This window comes from Balaenoptera acutorostrata, chromosome 19 (genome assembly GCF_949987535.1).
Source record: "Balaenoptera acutorostrata chromosome 19, mBalAcu1.1, whole genome shotgun sequence".
Lineage (NCBI taxonomy): Eukaryota > Metazoa > Chordata > Mammalia > Artiodactyla > Balaenopteridae > Balaenoptera > Balaenoptera acutorostrata.
Genome location: NC_080082.1, coordinates 3686516 through 3706107, shown reverse-complemented (window position 1 = coordinate 3706107; position 19592 = coordinate 3686516). Strand labels below are relative to the sequence as shown.

The 19592-nt window shown below is 57.9% G+C and overlaps 1 protein-coding gene and 1 long non-coding RNA gene across 9 annotated transcripts in view; one reads left to right on the top strand and one right to left on the bottom strand.

Moving 5' to 3' along the window:
• The window catches only part of GSE1 (Gse1 coiled-coil protein), a 422062-nt gene that overhangs the window by 343382 nt on the left and 59088 nt on the right, over positions 1 to 19592 (top strand). The gene's annotated exons all lie outside the window — the stretch shown is intronic.
• On the bottom strand, positions 7114 to 8728 carry LOC130705746 (uncharacterized). The gene is made up of 3 exons (XR_009006132.1): positions 8647 to 8728; positions 8371 to 8490; positions 7114 to 7231 (listed from the first exon to the last, which is right to left on the bottom strand). It is a non-coding gene; the product is annotated as an uncharacterized LOC130705746 (long non-coding RNA).

The window sequence follows — 19592 nt, the reverse complement described above, 5'->3', positions numbered from 1 at the left end:
GGGCCTCTGAGCCCCTGGGGCCCCTGGACTCAAGGGCACACTGCACATGCTCAGTGGATGACCAGTGTCCCCCCCGACCCCAGCATCCGGTGCGCTCCCTACTTCCTCCCGCTGCGTGCCTTGGGGGCCGGTGGCCCAGCCTGGGCCTCGCTGTCTGCTAATTACCAGTGTGGGAATGGCTTTATGGTCCTCCGGGGCCCTGAGAGAGCCCCCCACATCTGGTCAATTAATGCTGAATCTGTAATTCGGATGACATACAACCCCAGCCAGCTCTCCAAATGAGGCGATTAAAAGGCTCTTCTCCTCCTTCGCTGAAGAACAAGCAAAACCAGGACCTTCTTTATTTCGTGGGATTGATGGGCCCTGCCCGTGACCTTTGGTAGGACAAGAAGTATTATGAGAAATACTTCTGTGTTTCCCGACTTTGCAGGCTGCATAAATCTCCTATCAACTCAGGCAGGCGGCGGGATCTGCCGCCGCTGCCGTTATTAGCACGGAGCACTTACCCGGAGGAAGGCAGGCCTTTGTCAGGCGGGGCCCAGGGGAGGGGGCAGGGGCTGCGGGAGGGGAGGCGAGCGCCCGCGCCCCTGCGCTCGCCCCCAGCTCGGGCGCGCCGTTGGGGCACGGTTGTCCTGACCCCCAGGCCCTACTCGCCTCCCCTCTCAACTCCGCCCCCCTCCCCCCGCCCCGCCTGCCCCCAGCCTCCAGGCCAGGGCTAAAGAGCGCCTTGCAACAGATTTCTCATCTCGGGTTGGGAGTGTGCTAGCGCCTGCCCCGAGGGCGCGAGACCCAGGCCAGCCGTCCAGGCCTGCTGGGGTGGCGTCTGGGTGACGTAGGGCCCTGTTTCTTAGTGACAGGGGCGGGTGGGGGGACCCACGTCCGCCCCCACCGAACTGCAGACCCCCTCCTGAGGCTACATTGGGTGATAGCGGAGAAGGCTATGGGCGTTCGACCCAAGGCAGTGGGTGGGCGGGGCCTGGACGCTTGATGGAGGCGGGGCCCGGGTGGGGGGGCGGGGCCCGGGCGTTTCTGGAAAACCTCTAGAAGAGCCTTGGCCGGAACCTGGTGTTTGAGTTTCTCTGGCGTCTCTGGAAGGGGGTGGGTCCCTGCTGTTTGTTTACTGATTCTGCAAGGGAATAACATTTATGAAGCATTAAATGTGAGTGTGTGTGTGTACGACAGTGCATGTGTGAGAGGGTGTGAGTTCGTGAGTGTGGAGGACCACAGCACGGACACAGGAGCCCGCCGTCCCTTCGAGCTCAGGCCTGGCTCTGCGGCCCTCAGCAGCTCACTTTCCTCTGGGAACCTATGTCTTACAGCCAGTGAAATGGGGACACTCCTGTCCCCCAGGGATACTGCATGCGCTGGTCAGCTCGGTAGAGGGGACTTAGGACGGCATTTGTAGGGGACGGGACAGACTCAGAACTGGACCGGGGGTGGCACGTGGCCGGGTGCCCTGCTGGGGACAGTGGGGGGTTTCAGCCAGGCGTGCGGGGCAGACCCTTCACCCTGCCGTTTGGGGTCGGGGCCAGGGTCACAGCTTGTGTCACGGGGGCCACCTGAGGCCTGGCTGGAGAAGGGGCCCTGGCCACCTTGCTCCTGCTGAGCTGTGGCGGGGGCCGGACGCAGGCTCGGTCTCACCTTCTGCCTGCTCTTCCCAGAGCGTGAAGACACATTAGGGTCACAGATCCCCGCCGTTATGGCACAACTGGGCTTATCCTGACCGTCTTCGAGCTGGAGGTCCGTTGCTTTCATCAGATCCTCAGGAGAGCACCTGACCCCAAAGTGCAGTGTCCTCACTGGGCAGCCCCTGGCTTAGTCCGGGGCTCCTGGAGGCCTCCTGGGAGCCGGATGATTTAGCCAAAGTTTCCTCCGAACTTGCTAACCTCCCCGCCCTCCCCCCCACACACAGTGGAACCGAGGGCCCTGACTCAGAAAGGGAGGAGGAGAGGATGGCAGTTCAGAGGTGAGACGAGAGGGTGGGGGTCCCTAGGGCGTCCGTCACTCCGCCCCGGCTCCCAGGGGCTGCGTCTCAGTAGGGAACTGGCTTCTCTGTGAAGAGAGCCATCCCTCCTCCTCCTGGCCTCGCTGGGCTGGGGTCATGGGGAAGGTCACCTGGGCGCTGGCTGCGGTGGGAAGGGCCTCCCCACTGGGCACTGACATGGGCCCCGGGGCTGGTGGACCTGGCGCTGGCAGGCTGTCGGGTCAGCATTCAGACCTCACCAGCACTCTGGCTGCTCCTTTTCCATTTTCCACATTGGCCCTGTCATCCTTCTTAGGGGACGCCTTGCATTCGTTCTTTCCTTCCGAAAGTGAAGAGCCAGGCGCTGCTCTAGGTGCTGGGGGTTCATCCGTGAACAAAGCAGGTAAAAATCCTGCCTACCCATACCTTACCTTGGAGCAGAACTGTCGGTGCAGTATTTCAGGATGATGGAATGTTCTAGATTTGCGATGCCCAAATTGGTAGCTGCTGGCCACGTGTGGCTGTCGAGGATTAGTGAGACTGAGGAACTGAAGCTTTTGTTTGATTTGATTTGAATTAATTTGTATTGCAATTTAAGTGGCACCTTGTGACCACCCTCCAGAAAGTGCAGATCTAGTGGAAAGAACACCCGTGGTAGGAACTGATTTTCTATGTGGTTTTCCTTTTCTGACCCCCTTCCTATGTCTCAGTGACCTTCACGTGTGTCTGTGGGAGGAGGGTTTGCCCCTCCCCCATACTGCAGGGGTAGGAGGGGAGGAGCTTTTCTGGCCATAGCGCCCCTCCTCCGCTTAATCACAGCGGATGCAAAAATGTCACTGCACCAGAACACAGGTCCTTGAGAACAGGGACCTTCTCTTATGTTGGTTTTTATATTTAACTTCCAGCCCCAAACTTGGCATTTCAGGGGCTGCTCAAATATCTGTTGAATGAATCAGTGAATGACAATCCCAGCTCCGCCATTTGCCAGCTGTGTGACCTTAGGCAAGTTACTCACCCTCTCTGTGCCTCAATTGATGGGAATAATTGTAGCACCAGCTCTCAGGGTTGTTATGAGGCTGATGGGGTAAGACACCCAAAGCGTTTGGAGTAGGATCTGGGACCAGTGTTCTGGAAGTTTTTGCTTTTATTAGTAACAGAGGAAACCAGTGATGATTCCTGGTCATCTCTATGGGCCGCCTCTCTCCGGTCCCTCCTTCCTCTGCTCAGCCATCTCGGGGGCAATCTGGAGCACTTCTGGATGTTGGAGCGTGTCGCCCCCACCTTTAGAGTGGCAGAGGAAGGAGAAGTCATCATCTCCAGTTCCTTTGTTTGGACCCTGAGCCCAAAGACAGGTGACCTGGCTGGGACCACACAGCTGCTTGGTCAGTCACGGAGCTGGGACTGATCCTGGGCGTCCCGCGTCCTGGTCTGGTCACTACCTGAACAGACCTGTCCTCACCGGCTGAGAGTTGCGCACATGCACAGCCTGCCCCGCCCCCTCCAGCAAGGAACCTGCCCTGGCAGGCTGGGGGCTCAGCGCAGGTCAGGAGGCTGCCTGGGCCGGCCACACCCACACCGGCCCTGCAGGCCACCACCTGGGCAAAGAACCTCATTAAGCCTCAGTTTCCTAATCTGTAAAACGGGCCCCCTGGTGCCGTGCCTCCAAGGTGGTGATGAAGAGCAAACAAAATAATTCACAGCAACGCGCTGAGTCTGCGTCTGGTGCTCGGAGAACCTTGGAAAGTCACCCACAGCCAAGGGTCCAAGTCCCCTCCCCTCCCCTCCCCTGCTCGGAGACTCCCCAGCCACCACTCAGTCCTGGAGTGTGGCTTCCCCTGGCCTTGGCTCTCGGAGCCTCACCTCGCCCTGTCCAGCCTGGCCTCCAAGTCGCCCTGGGGGGTGCACCCCCCTTCCATGGCCCATGTTCTCTGCAGCTCCTGTCTCGCCAGCTGCCTTGACTTTCCCTCTCCCAGGGGCCTGATGTCATCACTCGGGTAGCCTGGAGGCCTGGTGGGGAGGTGTGATTCCCACAGCCGGATCCCCTCCCCCACCCTCCCTTATCCCCTTCCCCTCCATTCTCTCTCCTTCCTGCTTCCCATCCTTCGTGACCCCCCCAGCCTGGCCCCTTAGCCTCCCCTCTCCTCAGGCCCCTCCGCCCCCCCTGGGGGCTGCCCTGTGCCAGCTTCTGCCTGTGTGAATGTCTAATCTCCAATTTTATTCGCTGGGCTCCAGCCCATTTGCATAATCCACATAGTCACCCTGGTTTTAATTGCCCACAACTCTGCAGAAAGATCATGTGGTTAAGTGGTAAATCATAATTAGATAAATAATTGGTTTGGCCACAGCAAGCTGCTTTTGTTACACCTGCCATCTGCTGGACCCGTTTTTTCTTCTGGCCAGAACAATGCGGTTCTGATGACAGAGCATGCTGCTTCTCTCTTATGGGGGGCGGGGGGGGGTGTGGAGAGCTGGGGGGGGGGCGGGCGGGAGGGGGCTTGAATGGAGGGGCTCGGAAGCAGAGCCTGGAAAATTGCCTGGTTGCTGGGGTCCACGCCTGGCCTGCGTCTCCCTCTCCAAGCGGCCACACCACACAGTTGCCATTCATTACCGGCTTGGTTAATGCAGCCGAGTGGCAAATTTGACTTCTTTGCAGAAAAGGCAAGGAGGAGAGGAGCCCAGGGGAGGAAGGGACCAGCAGGGGCTGCCCCAGGCCTGGCCTGCCTGCGATTTGTCGAGTGGCCCTGACAGCCAGGGCAGGAGGCCCGCTGTGGAGGGCCTGGGCCCCATGCCGATGGGGGCAGGTGGGCAGAGGTTAGAACCCGTGGATATCCTTGCCCACTGCGGTCAGCTTCTCCATCTGCTGTCCCGTGTTCCAGGCCCCATCTGTGAGCCCAGGAGTCTCTGGGGGAACTGGGGATCTTGGGCCGGCTGGGTGTGGCCGGGGGCCTTCTTCAGGGCTGGCCTACCTTCACGCTTTTCTTCTACCCAACCTCAGTCCCCTAGCCCACCCGGAACAGCTTCAAATTGTCCTTCCTTCTCTCACTCGCTCGTGCAGTCATTCAACAAATGCCCACGCTTCTTCCTGCGTGGCGAGCGTAAGTTCGAGCATTGGTCCCTGTGAGTCAGACCTCCCTTTGCGACTTGAGGAAGGTCCATGACCTCCTGGAGCCTGTTTCTTCATCTGTGGGACGGGGATCATAATTGTCCCTACCTGTGGCCTGTGGGGGCATCAAAGGACATGATGGGGATAAAGCCCGTCAGGCGACGCCTGCAGTAAATAGATGCCTAGGACGTGTGGTCGCTGGGGTGCGTGACTGCCGATTAGGACCGCCGATTAAGGGATGGCTGTAATGGAGGTGACACCTGGTGTGGTGGGAAGGACCCAGGGGAGACGGGGCGTGGGAAAGGAAGCCCAGGTGATAAAGAAAGGAGAGGAAAGGCAGGAGCCAACCAGAGCCGGACATCCCTGACTCCAGGGCACCCGTGTTTCTGCGCAGGACAGACAGGCCCCTGCAGCCCCGCCCCACAGGGCACTCTCCCTGGAGGCCTTGCCCAGGTCTTGCGGGCTGGCCCATTGGCCTTGTGTGTCTAGTCTTCCGGAGTTTGCATCTGCAGAAACCCAGGAAGCCTCCTTTCTCTGTGCGGGCTGAACTTCTCCTTTCCAGCCTGACAAAAGGCACCCTGAGAGCTCCAGGCCCCTTCTAGAGCGAGACCTAGCGGGGGAGAGAGGACGTGCCCTCCCGACTGAGGACCCCTGGGCGCAGATTGCTGGCTCACTGGCCTCATGGTCTTATTGACCAGAAAATACTTGTATCTTCCTGAAAACCCACTGAGGTATGTTGGGAAAATTCTGGACATGGTCCATGTGGCTGGGACTTTGGAAAGCAGACATGTCCTGTGTTTTTCCATCTATCGTGTCCACCTGTCCGTGATCCATCCTCCATCTTCTCCCACTCTCCATTCCTTTCTTCCATCCATCCATCCATCCATCCATCCATCATCCATCTATCCATCTTCCATCCACCTATACACTCACCCATCCATTTATAATGTCTATCTTTTGTCTAAAGGCGGGACTCTCCCTCCTTACCCACTGCCATGTCACCCCTCCCAGGAAGAATGCCGTTGCTCTTCTGACACCGTCATGATGGTCCCTCTACCTGGTGAACGTTAGCTGCAGACTCCTGTCACTAACTTGAGAAATGAGGCCTCAAAACAACTCCCCAGGGAGGAGTGTTCTCAGACTCCTGAAATGTTTCTAGACTACAGCTTTCCAGGAGACCCCTGCTGGGGCAGCTGGGGGTCTGAACTCACTGTAGCTATAAGCTCTGGATTCTCTCCTAATCAGATACTCTGCCTTGTTTTGTCCATGAGCCCACATGTACCTCTCAGACCAAATATCTCAACCTTTGGCTGGGAAAATGTGGTCGTTTTTTTATATTCTACATCTGTGTTTTCCAGTATGGTAGCCGCTGGCCACATGAGGCTATTTAAATTTAATTTTTAAATTTTAAGTTAATTAAAAGTTAAATGAAATTAAAGATTCAGTACCTTGGTTGCACTGGGCACGTTTCAAGTGCTCAGTGGCCACACGTGGCTGGGGACAACTGCGTGGGACAGCTCAGATACAGAACACTTCAGCCATCGTGGAAAGTTCTTTTGGACAGTGCTGTTCTAAGTGTTTACTCAGGCAGTCTTTTTTTTTTTAAATTTTTTTTATTCTTGGCTGCGTTGGTTCTTCGTTGCTGCACGCGGGCTTTTCTTTAGTTGAGGCGAGCGGGGGCTACTCTTCGTTGCGGTGCGCGGGCTTCTCATTGCGGTGGCTTCTCTTGCTGCGGAGCACGGGCTCTAGGGCGTGCAGGCTTCAGTAGTTGTGGCACACAGGCTCAGTAGTTGTGGCTCGCGGGCTCTAGAGCACAGTCCTCAGTAGTTGTGGCGCACGGGCTTGGTTGCCCCACAGCATGTGGGATCTCCCCGGACCAGGGCTCGAACCCGTGTCCCCTGCATAGGCAGGCGGATTCTTAACCACTGCACCACCAGGGAGGTCCCTCAGGTGGTCTTAAATAACTAAAAGATGGGCCATCCTCAGCCGTTACTGGTCTCGAGTTAGATTTTCCTGGGTTCTCCTGATAGGGGAGGGAGGACTGAGCTGAGAATCAGATTTGAATTTCACCTTGTCTGTGGTGCTGTGTGACTTGGATCTGATCACTTAACCTCTCTGGGCTGCAGAGATCAGACTGGCAGACCTTTGGAAGAGGGAGTGTCCTTCTGTCTTGGAATGATAGAGAGGAAGGTGAGATGTGGGCCAAAATAGATATGTAGTATTCCCCAGGCTTGTTAATAACATAAAACATAAAAATGGCTGTGGTTCCTTGGAGCTGGTGTTGTACAGTTTCAGGGCGAAGTGGTGTGTGAGGGAAGATGTTTTTCTTTCTCTCACTCTCTCCTCCTCCCGGGCATGTGTCCCACCTCCTGTTTCTTCACTATCTCATCTCTCAGAGGGGAGGCTGGACACAATGACCCAGAAGGTTCTTTGTAGCAGATCCCTGCTTTCTGGGTCCCTGTGGGCTGCACTGGGATTTGTTAGCACCAGGTCTGGGCCGGTCACTCCCAACTGCCCCTGCCCTGCCTCTTGTCCCCTCTCCACCGTAAATCATTGCCCTGACCATCAGGCTGCTGGCTTGGGCCACCCCTAGATCCGGGTCGCCGTGGGGAGGGGGAGAGCGTCACCCCCACCAGCAGGCCTCGGCTTTCACAGGAGCACCTCTGCCCCCAGCGGGGTCTGGTTTTCTGTGTCCTACCTCCAAAAGACAACGCAGGTTAAAAACCAACTTTGATCTTTCAGGACTCTTCGGTATAATTTACAACGTGCTTAAGAAAGCACCAGCGCTGCTAATAGCTGAGCAGGGACACCTAATCCCCCTCACCTGGACCCCGCTCCCTCAGCCTTCTTGGAGAATCCTGGCTCAGGCCCGGGGAGGGAAGGGGCTCCTGGGCGGCCCCCCATGCGGGGTGCTCCCCCGATAGCTGAGCGCTGGGCATGGGTGGCTTGGCTGGTCCGAATGAGCATGGAGATCCCTCCTCCCCAGAGTTCTGTCCAGACGGGCTCGGTGGTACCAGCCCCCCTCGTCTGCACGTGGGGTCCCCATGAGACCTGCCCAGGGCGGGCCCTGCAGCCCCTGATCGAAGCCACGGGGATGCTTGGGGTAACCGGCAGCGGGTGGGGTCAGAAACAGCAGTGTCTGTGGGCCCCTCCACACAACCTCCTTCCTCCTACTCCCCCTAATTATTTTTCTTGGATGTCGTGAATTAAATCTTCCCGTAACCACAGGAGACGTCTCTGGGTAGGGCCCCGCTCACACCTCCATGCGCCAATAGAAGTTGTTAAATGAATAATGTTGACTTACGCTGGGGACTCGATTCTCTCTGAATATAATTCCCCTTCGAGTTCCGGGGAGCTTGCTGCAGAAACCGTAAAAATAATAAACACGTCTCCATATCAGAGGTTGGTAACGCTGCTTCGAATCCTTTTGGGGGAGAGAGGCGGGGAAGAGATAAATTAAAATTACTTTTTAAAAGAAGATCACACCACAAGTCAGATGACAGAGCAAGCTGGGGTAATGGGGTGGCTCTCAAAGAGGGAGCCCCGGGGCACCTCCCTCAGGGGAGGAGGGCGGGGCTACCTGTTGAAAACGTAGATTCCTGGGCTCCACCCCCAAATTGGTCTGTGGGTGATGGAGATGAGGGCGTGACCCCTGCTGATCTTGTTGTGGAAAGTGAAGTTTGGAGATCGTGGGTTAATAGAAAGAGCAGTGGGGTGAGTCTGGAGAACCGGCTTCCTGCCCAGGGCCCGACCTGGCCAGCTGTGACCACACGCTCTTGCATTTCACCTCTTTGGTGGGCTCTGCGTCTGAAGAGTTGCCAGGAGTGGGCAGAGGCAGCTGGAGGCACTGGGAGGACCACTTAGCTCAGGCCCCTCCCCCTCCCCCCTCCTGTTCCTCCTAAGATCCCAGCCACCCCGCCCTGCACCGCCTGTGAGGCTCACGGGCTTGTCACCTGCGAGACAGGTGAGCTTGTCCCCCCCCCCCCCCCGCCCATGGGCAGGGCTCTGAGGCGCTCCTGTCTGTAAGCGAGGGTGGCCGCCCTCCCCACTGTGACTGGCCGACCTGAGCGGGCGAGGTCCCTCCAGTCGGGAGCATCCGAGGCCTTGACCCTGTGCCCTGGCTCTCTGCGCTCAGAGGGCCTCCAGGTGTTGTGTAAGCATTTCCCCCGAGGGCTCTGAACAGCCGGCTGGAGAGACACGGGGTCACCTCGAAACGACGTGGCTTCCAGCGGGGCCTGCTCTAACGTCCCACCTCGCGTTATTAACGGCGCTCGCAGATGGGGTCAGGCGGCCTGGGGACTTTCCCAAGGTCACGAAGCAATTTGCCGGCTGAGCCAGGAATAGAAGTCCTGAGCTCGGCTGTGCTGACCCTGGGCTCAAATTGCTAGCCAGGCAGGTCTGCACGGGGAGCTGGGTGCTGGGGGGAGGCGGGGTGGGGGGAGGGAGCTGCCAGGAGTCCTATATGTGGGCCAAGAGGAGGGGCTGGGAGCTGTCGTCCCGAGTTGACGGCGAAGGCCAGGCTGAGAGCTCTCTCCAGTGTCCCTGTCCTTCCTGGGAGAGGAGGCAGTTTTGCACTGAGTGAGAAGTTGGTGTTGAGTGGGGATGGCCGAGCGTGTAGCTGGGAAGGTGCCGGTGCCTCTGTGTGCTTCCTCTAAGGTCATGTGGGAGCCTTCGACGAAGACAGCAGCAACAAAAGAACCCCAGCTTTTGCTTCCCTGGTGCCTCTTTGCAGAATACTCTAACTACTCCCAGGGGGAGGGATTGGCGTGGCATCACCGCTGTAGGATCCGGCAAGGGCCGATGGGGAAAACCCACCCTCATGTGCCCTGGAAAGGCGCTCAGCATTCTAGAACCAGAGGCGGTATATTCCGGGAGGTTCCTGGTTTTGGCTGAGTTTATTTTGGGGGAAGAGGGATGTGTGCAGCTTTTGTTGCTAACGAGGGCTCGAGTCCTCAGAGGGGCTCCTTAAACTCATTTAGATGGATTCAGCAAACATCTGTTTAAAGGCTTGTGAAGGTCCAGAAATAAGGACGGCTGTTTCCTCTCCACCATTGACTCAGTCTTGGTAAGCCCAGGGCAGAAAGTAAAGAATTTGAAATTTACCCCCCCGTGGGAGGGAGAAGGTCCCTTTCCCCTAGAGGAGGTTAGAGCCACATCCCGGAAGACTACCTGGAGGGGGTGGAATTTAAGCTGGGGCCTGAGGGAAGAGGTAAGCAGCAAACAAAGGAGCTTTGGGAGGGGCCAGGGAGGGTGCCCCCAGTAGCAGGTAGAGCTGGCCTGAAGGTAAGGAAAGGAGAGGGGCTCTTAATCTAAATTACGCTGTCGAGGGAGGGTTGGGCTGGGGGACAGCAGGGATGGGAAAGTGTGGCGGGGGTCTTGTGCGTCTAGCCACTTCTAGAAAGGCCTGTGTATGGGCGGGTGGAGATGTGGGCTGGCTGGTACCTGGATTCACAAGGCATGACCCGGGAAATGGGAGCCTGAGGTCTTGAGGGGTGGAGGAGCCCCTCAAGGAGGTGAGGGCAGAGGGCTGGGCGGAGGGCAGCCCAGGAGGGGATCCAGGGGCCTGTCAGGAGGGCACAGTGAGGAGACAGTGGACGTGGAGGCTCTGGGCACCTCTGCGGGCAGCGTCGCGGTGGGACTGGGCCAGGGTCCGGGTTGCAGAGAGTGGGGGGTTCAGGTAGCAGGGGCTGGGCCGGCAGAGCAGCCTTTATGGCAGGTGGGGACGTGGAGCTGGGAGGAGGTGTTTCAGGATGGGGGCTTCGCAGCCGAGGCTGAAGAGCCACGGGAGGGAAAGCAAAGGCCCTTCTTGGAGCAAATGGGTAGAAGGTGAGAGGGGCGCCCCCGGGCAGCAGCGCCCTCGCCCGGCCTTCCACTTGGGGCCCCCCTGCAGACACCAGAGGATCTTGGGCAGCGGCCATGACCACCGGGACTTCCAGCGGTGAAAACGACACTTTGAATGAAATCCTTTCTCCTTGATTATTTCCATTTGTGAGGCCAAATTGTAAAAACATAAATGCAATGAGAGTCGAGCAAGTGGGTCCTTGCAGCCTCCGTGAGCCAGTGGAGACGGGGCCCAGCCTTGACCTCTCGTCCCTGGGGTCCCTGGCCTGGCCGGGAGGTGCTGAGGTCGCGTGAGGACCGGTCATCTGCCCACACCAAACTTGTCCAGTTGGCGAGTGATAGAGGCATCTGGGATTTGACTGTCCAAGTGATGGTTTGGGACTTTAATGACAGGCAGTAGATAATGAATCCAGAAATTTGTCAGGAGCAGGGCCACCCTGAAAGGATGGGGAGTGGGAGAGTGCAGGGGAAGGGAGGGCAGGGTGCGGTTCTAAATGAGGGCCGGGTTCAAACCCCAGCCTTAGTCTCCTGCCCCGAGAGGCAGGCCTAGCACGTAGTAGACACTCAACAAACGTGAGCTCCCAGAACCCCAGCTGCTGCCAGGTGGAGCAGGGCACGTGGGGTGGGGGAAGCACCCTGCACGCATGTGTGCAAATCCTCAGGCCTGTACAGATGTCGGTTTTCCAGGGTGATTCGAATGTAAAGAACTTTGAAAGCTTTTAAACGTGCAAGGAAAGTTGGGGAATGGAGACCCTGAAATAAGTTTCTTTCCTTTTTTTTTTTTTTTTTTTTTTGGCTGCGTTGGGTCTTCGTTGCTGTGCGCGGGCTTTCTCTAGTTGCGGCGAGCGGGGGCTACTCTTCATCGCAGTGCGCAGGCTTCTCATTGTGGTGGCTTCTCTCGTTGTGGAGCACGGGCTCTAGGTGCATAGGCTTCATTAGTTGCAGCGTGTGGGCTTCAGTAGTTGTGGCTCGCGGGCTCTAGAGCGCAGGCTCAGTAGTTGTGGCGCACAGGCTTAGTTGCTCCGCGGCATGTGGGATCTTCCCGGACCAGGGCTCGAACCCGTGTCCCCTGCATTGGCAGGTGGATTCTTAACCACTGCGCCACCAGGGCAGCCCCTGAAATAAATTTCTGAGGATCCCTTCAAGTTGGTGTGGGTGTCGGTAGCGACCCCGCAGGTTCGGCAGACTGGGTTCTAGAACATATCCTTCTCCTGCTGCTGGGCAGGGTCCTGTAGCTTCACCCTGAGCCCTGTCCCACCCAGATTGGCCCGGACCTCGTGGTGACTTGCTGCCCCAGGGCTCCCCTGGGGCTGTGGCCTGTGTGGCCACCTGGCTGGGAGTCCAGGTGCCCTATTCTCTGAGCTGGCAGACCAGAAAGAAAGGAAAGCCCCTCACCTGGTGGAGGACAGGTGGTTAATTTTTACAAAGAAGGGTTGTTCCTGAGAAGCTGATGAGGGAACCACCCAGATTTCTGCATCCGCTGGGTGTCTAGGCTCGGAAGGAGGAAGTGTGCCTGCTGCCAGCGTGGGTGTGAGGGGCCTCCCGAGCGCTCTGGCCTCCCCGCCGCTGAGGGCCCACTCTGGCTTCCGGTCAGGGGTCCAGGATCGGGGACTCCCCTGTCACCAGTGATCTCTGGCGGGCTTAGCTTCCCTGGTGGGGAGCTGCCACCCACCCCCAGCTCCCTCCCTGTCCCCCAGGCCTGCCCAGGTCACCACTGGCCGCTTTCCAGCCCAGTGGCCAGGTGGCGGGAGCCGGGGACAGGTGTGTGCCTTTCGGTGTCCTCACCTCCAGCTGCTCAGCGCTCAGCAGGGCCGGAGAACTGTTGATGGGGACAAAAAAAACACAGATGGGGGAAGGACACTGCAAACCCCCCACCTTGAGGGCGCAAAGGTCCCGCCTGTAGAGAGACAGTGCCGCGTGTGTCCTGTGTGTGTGTGTGTGTGAGGGTCGGCGCCGAGCATGGAAAAACGCCCTGGGAACAGAAACGCTTGAACCTGACGGGTTTCCCTCGTATTGCCTGAGAGTCGCGAACAGAACAGCGTGAAAGGGAGTTTCCAGGGGATGCTGGTCCTCAGGGGGCATCTGCGTGGTGGCTTCTCCAGAAACTGCAGGCCTTGCCTCTCCCAACGTCAAGCGGGGGGGGGGGGGGGCTTCACATTGGATCTTTTTTTTTTTTTGAATTGAGATAAGATTTACACAATGTAAGATTAACCGTTTTAACGTGAACAAATTCAGTGGTATTTAATTCATTCGCGAAGCTGTGCAACCACTACCTCTACCTTGTCGCGAGACAGTTTTTTTTCTTTGATTTATTTATTTACTTATTTATGGCTGTGTTGGGTCTTCGTTTCTGTGCGAGGGCTTTCTCCAGTTGCGGCAAGCGGGGGCCACTCTTCATCGCGGTGTGCGGGCCTCTCACTGTCGCGGCCTCTCTTGTTGCGGAGCACAGGCTCCAGACGCGCAGGCTCAGCAATTGTGGCTCACGGGCCTAGTTGCTCCGCGGCATGTGGGATCTTCCCAGACCAGGGCTCGAACCCGTGTCCCCTGCATTGGCAGGCAGATTCTCAACCACTGCGCCACCAGGGAAGCCTGACAGTTTTTTTTTTACCCCAAAAGGAAGGCCTGTATCTGTCAGCAGTCACTCCCCCCGCCCCTGGCAACCACTCATGTTCTCTCTCTGTCCCTATGAACTCACGCACTGATTGAGTCTGGCTATCTGTGTCTGGCTTCTTTCACTCAGCCTACTGTTTGCAAGGCTCATCCTTGCTGTCACATGATCAGTACCTGCTTCCTTTTCATGGTTGAATAATATTCCATTGTGTGGATAGACCGCAGGTTTTTAAAATCCCTTGTCAGTCGATGGACGTTTAGGTTGTTTCCATTTTCTGGCCATTATGAATATGCTGCCACGAACATTCATGTCCAAGGTTTTGTGTGTATGTTTTCAAGTCTCACTGTTCATCCACATTGGAGTCAATATCAAGACTTCACTCCTTTTTATGGCTGAATAATAATCCACCATATGGACAGACCACACACTTGTTTATCAGTCATCCGTGGGAGGACACTTGGGTTGGCTGGATAATTTTGAGGACACATCTCTGAGAAGGAAGTCAGGACTGGGTATTGTCGACATTTAAAAAAATGACAAAGCCAAGAACCTTTGGGGGCCCACTGGGTCCCACCCTTCTCTCCGGCTCTCCTCCCATCCATCTGGCTACACAGACCCTGCAGGTGACCAGCCAGTAGTACTGACCCTGAAGCCAGCACAGGGCTGTGCCCAAAGGCCAGGCCTTTCGAGAGAGCAGGCCAGCCCAACGCTGCCTGGTCCCAGACCCCGTCGCAGGCCCTGATGCCCCCCAGTGCCGACGTGGCCTCCCTGCCCGCCCGTCTGCTTCCTTGTGAAACTCTATTTGCTGTCTCCTTCTCATCCACTTCCTCCTCACACCAAATGTAAGTCATTCTGTGGCGCTCCAGCTGTGTTCCAGGTACCACGCAAGGCTCTTTCTAGCTTATTATCGTGTTTAATCCTCACTTTAAAGCTGGGGAAGGGGTTGTGTCGCTTGCATGTCAACAGCTGGCAAAAGTGGTGCACAGTGACCCAGGTGGCTGTTTGCCCGGCCAGGTGGCCGTCACTCGGGCTCAGCCCAGGTGTCTGTCCTTTGACCCTCTCCCCTCCCCTCTCACCTCCCTCCCACGTGCCAGTGGGCGCTCTCAGAAGCCATGTTTTGTTTTGTTTTGTCTCTGGCCGAGCTCTGCTGCTTCTGGGGTCTTAGTTCTCCGAACCTGTGCCCCTGCAGTGGAAGCGCGGGGCCCTAACCGCTAGACCGCCAGGGAATTCCCAGAAGCCATGTTTTGAAATTTGTTTTTTGGATGATCCTGGAATGAGGTTCCTACCAAGATGATTAGAAGTTGTGTTTAGGAAGAGATGGTGAAAAAGATCAGCTGTGAGGGTATGGGGGTTCCGTGGCTGGAGGTAGAGTGTGGTGAAGCCGAAGGACAGTTTCATAGCTGCTCGGGGCCTTGAACGCCAAGCCAGGACGTGGCCCAAGAGCTGAGCGGGCACTGCTGGGACTGAAGTGTTTTCCTGATGAGAACAGAAGTCGTGAGGACACTATGCTCCAGGGCACAGGGGATGTTTCTGGTGTGGTTTTTGCTTAATTGACATTGTTGAAAATTACTCACGTGCCGTTGATTTCGGCCACATTCTCTGCCGCCCCCCTACACCCTGGAAGTTTCTGCTCCTGCCCTGGAAAGCAGAGCCTGGGAGTCTACACTGCACGCCCCCTCATTGCAGGCCTGCCAGGTAGACGGGCTGCGGAGCTGAGAGCTCATAAAAGCCTGCTAAAATAAAACCACTCAGGAACATATTCTCTCCCGGCTTTACATCACAAATGTTGACAGTAGGAAAACGCGGCCAGGTTTCTCTCAAATATGAAAAGTGGGAACTAGGCATGCGAAGAAATGAAAACCCGGCCCCCCAACCCCAGACAGCAGCCTGGAGGGGGAGGGACCCTGCCAGCCCCCATTTCTCCATCCGGGCAATGGGGTGGCACTGCCCTAGGGGGCTCTGAGTACAGACAGGGTCAAGCGTGCTCCCACTGCTGTACATTTAGGGTGTGCACACGGCGTGGGGAAGCGCTGGGCCTTCCTGCAGACTGTTTTCTTGCTGGAAGCTGCAGCCTGGGGGCCACTTCCCCGCGACGACTCAGCCAGCGGGCCCGGGGGAGGAACCGCTTGGGGAGAGTAGCCTGAAGCTCTGCGGAGGTGGCTGGGGGATGGGCAGCGGCCAAGGCAGGCCCACCAGGAGGGTGTAGACCCCAGCCCCGCGTGCTTGGCCTGGAAAGGCCTCAGGACTCCCACGGAATGCCTGGGCTCCCAGGTGGGCAGTGAGCTAGGAGGGTTTGTGCTTGACCCGTGGCAAGGCCACCCAGGCCTGCGTGGACGGCTGGTATCTTGCAGGAAGTAGCAGTGGCGTTGGAAGGGGGCGGGGAGTCGCTGGTGGCAGAGAAGTTCCGAACTACCAGCCTCAGGGCCTCCGTGGACCCCCATTAGCCCGTAAGGTCTCCCCCCACAGCCGCTGCCCGCCCGAGAGTCCGAGCACCCCCTTCCATCCACCCTCTCCCTGCCTTGGCCTGGCCTGCCCTATAAAGTTTAAAGGTTTTAAATGCAAATATTTCTCTTTTATAGATGCCAGCTGTCTCCAGAGAGCGCGTTTCCTCGCTGCTCAACTTTATTGTCCAATTAGCTTCCCAAAGCTGGGTACTGGAGAGCCTGGGGGGCGAGGGGGAGGGGAGCGCTGGCTCCTGAGCAGCTCTGGAGCTGGAAGCTGCCCCCCGGGGTACTGTGGGGGGGGGGGTCAGAGGGGAGAGGGGCGGGGGGAGGGGAGTGGGCATCCCTCCCAAGGTTGGGTGGGGGGCACCCTTCAGATTCTGGGCTCCAGGAGAAGAGGCAGGAGCTGGAGCGGGGGCAGTTAGTGGGTATTCTTCTATTAAAAAATAAAAATAAAAGCAGCCAGCCTGGCGCGCACACTGGCTTCCTTTGAGTCCCTCTGGAGTGTCCCCCCTCCCCGCCTGCTTTCTAGCCGCGCTGCGGCTTTCCCATTCACCGGGGCTCGGCGGCTCACAAAGCGCGGCAATTAGAATTGAAAATCTATGCAAAACAGCTGTTAACTGATTGTGAAGGAGTGCAGCTGTGAGGGGGGTGCAGCTTGGAGGCCGGCACTGAAAGGGCAGGAAGTGTTGGGGCAGCCCTGGGTTACGAGGCCAACTCCTGCCACCTCGTCCACCGGGGTCGTCTGGGCCCGTGTTCCCTGGGGGTGACCTTGGCTCCTGGACAGCCGGCTGAGACGGCGAGTCGGTGGGGGCTTCCCAGGCCAGGCCTGGATGTGCCCCCGTGTCCTTGGGGAGCCTGGCTCCTCCCTGGCAGGGCAGTGGGGGGCAGAGGGGGAAGGGGACAGGGCTGCCATGGTTTTCCTTCCCTTTATCCTTCCTGCGGGTCTGCGTGAGATGTGAACGTGCAGAGGCTGGGGCTGTGTCACCGCTTTGAGACGAGAGTCCCTTCCCCTCTGGGTACCCACTGTCTCTCGGGGTGTGTGGGGAGGGGAGCCTGGGGCTCCAGCAATCACTGGGGAGGCCCAGACACCCCCAGTCCTGCCCCGAGCTCTTGCTAAGCGTGCTCCTTCCTGACCCTGACCCCAGACCATAGCTCCGTGGGGTGGCCTGGGAATCTGTATTTCACACACCCTCCCCCTCCACCCCATTATCCACGACCGCTGCCCTGTGCGATCGGCATCTAAGAGTGGGACGCGGTGTCTGGAGAGATGAATTCCAGAGGCGGGGATGGGAAAAACCTCCTTGGAAGAGATAAGATTTAAGCCGGGCTTTGAAGAATGGAGAGGATTTCTGGGCCAGTGATAGCTGGCTGGAGAGAGAAAGGGGACTTCGGAGTGTAAGCGATGGAGGTTTGGCGGCAGGGCAGGGCAGGAGGGGCTGGGCAGGCCCCCTGTTTCTCAGCCCTTGAGGCGTCTGGTGGTACCCTCTGCGCTGGTAGCCTTGGGGTGAGTGGATCACTCATGCAGAGGGACTGAGCAAATCTCGGGGCTCTGGGTGGTGGGTCCCCCAACCCTCCTGGAAGGGAGACTGATTTTCGGACACCAGGACGGCCAGATGCAGATGCTGCGACGCACCCCACCCCCCCACCCCCCCGCCTGGCCCTGATATATCTACAGCAGGTAGCTACGGAGAAATGCTGCTGGGTATAGGACAACCAGGGTCTGGATCAGGCTTGGATCGAATGTGTGTGTGCCCTAGGCAAGTTAATTAACCTTCTCTGGTCTCCTCACCAGGCTTTGTGATGGAGGTCAGGAGGCCGCCTTGCAGGGCCGGAGGGGATTAAATGACAGGTGTTGAGCAGCTTTGGCACGTGTTAGGTGTTTGGTAAATGGCAGAAATGAACCTCCCTTCACACCCACACTGACGTCCAGGTCCCTGACGCTTGTTTGCCAATCAGATGCTGAATGGGGTGGCTGGGGTGATGGAATGATGACAGTGACGTACAGCCCTTATGTGCTAGAACACCTGGTTCGGGTGGACGACACAGTTAGCCTGAGTCCTGCCGATCCCAAAGGACGCAAGATGATAAAGAGCGGGATGCAGGATTCCCTTCCCTGGTATCCAGGGCCCCTCACAGGCCGGGGGCTGGATCTGTGCTGGGACTCGGTGGGGGACAGTTGCAGGTGGTGCCTCCAATCCAGGGAACCTCACCTGACTAGTAGGTGCCCAGGTAGTGGTAGTGGTTGGTGATGGGTAAGTTGCCAACCCGCTCTCCTGTCTTTCCAGTTCCTTGCTGCCTTGAAGTGCCCCTCCTGTCAGCACCTACCCCCCACCCCCCCGGGGCCTGGCATTTCCAGTTCTGTATCTGGAAGGCTGGTGTGTTTGTTGAGTGACTAAATGCCCACCATGTTGGTTAGAGGCATGCCTTTCTTTGTGGCAGAGATCCCTTGTCAATTGCCTCAGGGGGTAAGTTTACGGGGCTCCTGGGGCTTTTCCTTAACTGAGGGCTTTTTGATTTCTGCTTCCTGCTCCAGGAAGCACGGTTCAGATTGACCCGAGTCTGGGGGCGCGGGCAGGCACCCATCAAGCATCCCGTTGCCCCTGGCAAAAAGGAGGCAGGACCCTGGTGAGGAGGGTCGTCAGGGTAGGTGTCCCCACTCTGGAAAGCGTCCCCATACGTCCCACCTTAGGACTGACCCTGGCCTTGGGTAAAACTTGTGCTTTTACCCTGAACCTTCTTTTTCTGCCCGGTTTCCAGGCATATGGGAATGAGGGAGAGGAGGTGCGGAGAAGGAGCGCTTTGCCCAGGGAGGGCTGGGAATGGCTGCGGGGTGGGAGCTGCCACCAGGAGGGGAAGAAACGGCCCCGGAGGGAAACGGAGGGCGGCCAGCCTGAGCCCAGAGTGGCGAGAAATTAAGAGTCAAGCTACAAACCTCGTTAGCGGGGAGCGCGCAGGCTGCAGGAGAGCAATTCCCACCCTTAAACTCAGAGGCCGTGCTCCCGGATTACTAATTTCCTCGGGCCAGGCGCGCTGACAGTGAGTGTCATCCATCTCCGCTGTGCCAGCCCTCCTGGTGGCCGCCAGCATTTTCTGGCCAGGGCGCGCAGGCCAGCTCGCTGCTGCCCCCCGGCGGTCGCTGGGGATCCCTGCAGCTCCCCGCAGCCTCCGCGGGCTGTTCTTGGAAAGGGAGACTGCAGGTGTGAGCAGCTCCCAGCACAGCTCCCATTGCACCAGCGTGCACGTGACCTTGAGCAACTCTGGCCTCGACTTCCTCATCTGTGAAGCGGAGATCAGGCTACCCCTCTCGCAACGCAGTGGAACCAGATGTCTACAGGGGAGGGATCTGCCAACTCTAAAAACTAGCCACATGATGAACCCAGTGGCCACCCCACAAAATTTCATGTTTGGCCATCGTGGTCCTTCTCAAACAGGTGGAAGAACTTGACACCACCCCCCACCCCCCGCAAACCACCACCACCACCACCACCACCACGAGGGCCTCCCCAGGAATGAAGGGAAATAAGCTCGAGCACCTCGTCCCGGTGAGAGAGACTGGGAGGTGGGGCCTGGGTGTCGGGACCTGGACATGGCTGGGAGGAGACTCCGGTCCAGGTGCGAGTAGTTTCATTT